We start from the raw sequence: 2,780 nt of genomic DNA, 5'->3' as shown, positions 1-2,780 counted from the left end.
GTTGTTGCTATTCCTTTCTTCGGTCTCCTGTTGGGTTTGTAGGTGTTCAGAATGGTTTGATCCCTATCCAGCTGAATTCCTGAGAGGAGACGAAATCCAGGTCTCCTACTCCTCCGCCATCTTGCTCCGCCCCCCCTCCTTTTCTTTTCTAACAGAAAACTTTTTTGGTGTTTTTCTTTTCTTATTAAGGTCAGGTTATACCATCTCAAAGAAAAGGTATGAGAAACATAATGGTGTATATCAATAAGCTTTGTAACCTCTAGCATGCTCTTCAAATATGGTACCAGCAGTATTTAGAGAGTGACAGAAAGGAAAAGGAATTCCATGTTTCCTCTTATGGCCTCCAGAGTCTGGCCTAGTTAATAGGGAGCAGTTGGGATGATAATGGCTACCCAGGGTTCATGAGTTGTGAAAGAAACTGCCTGCTGGTGACGGCAAAATGATCTGACCCCCAGCCAGCTTGCCCGTGCACTCCCCTTCCTCCTCATCTGACACTTCCAAGGCTCTATAAAGAATCAGGAAGATTTTCCAAAACAAAGACTTCCAGACACAGGCAAGGGCAGAAGGCGACGGGCCTGGCTGAGATGGGGATTTTTTTTTTTCATCCATCCCGTGTCTCTACTGTCCCAGCCTCTGCCAGCCTGGAGAATTCTGAACAGAACATTACACACTCTTGGCAGCCATTCTCTTTGTTGAGGCAACATAAAAGCGGCCCTGAGAACTGCCAGCAGAGTGACTGCACATGCTGAGGAGATAATCTGCAGATCCTCCTTCCCTTTCGAGACCACAGCTTGATTTTCCAGGGCCGTCACTCAGATGAAGACTTATAGAGAGCCTGTAAGCAGGGGTGTGCTAGGTGACACATGCTGCAGGGAGGGGGGATTAAATGAAGATTAGTGGGGCAGAAGATCCTCACAAAGCCAAGTTCCCACAAGGCCGTATGGAGAAAGGACACACGGACGGGGATTTATGCATCAACACGGTGGGCCTCCACCTTGGGGACAGGAATGGTCACTGCCTGGGAATAGTAACACCTACTTTAAGCGCTGTTGTGAGGGCCCAGGAGATCATGCTCATGAGGAGCCAGCACAAGTGCCTGGGACATAGTAAATGCTCAATACAGTTTGCTTTTTATTATTAACCATTACCAGCAAAGACCAAGGGAGGTGTGAACAAGATGCGCTGAGCAGAATTTCTACTGAAATGAGAACATTTAGCATTTCAGCAGGGACTTCTGGCTGCGTGTTCTCTGTGAATTCCCTGGAAGGAGGGCCTCGGTGCACCTCTGCCAACAATGGAAGCGTTCTTCTCGTTTACTGAAAATATTATTGCTGATTATTAATAGTACGTGATCCAAATGGGGCTTTAAGAGCTCCTCTGTTCTTTCCTGCTGCTTTCCAACAGGTTGGCTTCTGCCCCACCTAGCCAAAGCCCCAGCCATTCTCAGGAGGCATGAGCTGTGGGAGCTGGAAGAGGCCAGACTGTGGCCCAGGCCCAGTGAGAGGAAGTGAGGTCGTGGCAGAGCTGAGGGAGGCACTCTTGACCCACACGCCCTCAGCTGTGCCAGCCCATCCAAGATAAGCAGGAGGCATAAAGGAACTGTTAGTATTAGTCTCCTAGGTATGACATGGGACAGCAGCTGTGCTAAAAGTTCTCATCTGTTAGAAATACACCCAGAAGTATTTACAGATGCAACAACATGGTGTCTACGGTTTGCTTTAAAAAACACTCTAACAGGGTGGAAAAGTGAGCGTGTATGGGTGGGTGGGTGTGGGTGTGTTTATGAAAATAGATGAAACAAGATTAGCAAAGTTTTTTTTTTTAGCAAAGTGCTGATAACTGAGTTATGAGTATGTGGGGGGTTCATTATACTATTCCTTTTGTGTGTGTGTGTGTGTGAGAGACAGAGAGAACTTCCATAATAGAAAATTAAATCAAATAATCAAGATATGCAGAGAGATCTGTACGGCACATTCTTCTGTAGTCCCTTTTGGATCAGGAAACTTCCTCATAGCTAAGTCCTGATGCGGATATTTAAGTTCATTTTTCTGTCTGTGGGATCTCAGGAAAGAAAGAAATCAGCTGGTCACCAGCGTGGACAGGTATACCAGCCTCCATGTCCTTCCCCAATTTGGGAGGACTGAGAGCAACACAGTGCCTTGTTCCATTGCTTTGATTTCTTTATAGTCACCACATTTAATTTTACCTTTAATTTCAAAGGCTCTTAAAGGACAGGATAATATTTGGTCACTCAAACAGGCGGGGTGGGAGGGGGTGGTGAAAACAGCTGAAAAACGTGCTCCACAGAAAGAGCGCTGCGTATTCACAGCTGCTCCTCCCAATCCTCCTCCTCACCAGGAGGAGTGGCCCCAGTTTCTTCAGGGCACCCGTTATTCCAGCTCTTTAGGTTCCCCAGATCCTCTCCCTCTCAAGTTGCCCGTAGAATTTTTCCACATTGCACCTAAAATATCCCAAGGCTTGGAGTGGGGAGGAGGGGACAGACCTGCTTAGTAAACAGATGGCTGGAATCAAAGGCATGAGAGCTAAGTGCTCTGTGTTAGAAATGCAACCAACTGGATGTTTTATCTCATCTTCAGGTTACTATTTATGAGCCTAGAGACAAGCTCATTCTTTTTGCCAGTGGAGGACAGCAAAGGTACAGAAATTTTTAAATGCAGATAATTCCAAAATTATTTCTCATGTGATTTCAGCTACAAGCATCTTCCTGGTAGGTAAGCTTTTCCTGAAAACCGGTGCCTGGCCCTCTACTTGCTAATTTC

The sequence above is a fragment of the Leptonychotes weddellii genome, chromosome 13 (genome assembly GCF_054177405.1).
Source record: "Leptonychotes weddellii isolate Sample4059 chromosome 13, ASM5417740v2, whole genome shotgun sequence".
Lineage (NCBI taxonomy): Eukaryota > Metazoa > Chordata > Mammalia > Carnivora > Phocidae > Leptonychotes > Leptonychotes weddellii.
The sequence above is the reverse complement of the archived record's forward strand: the minus strand, read 5'-3'. Positions refer to the sequence as shown.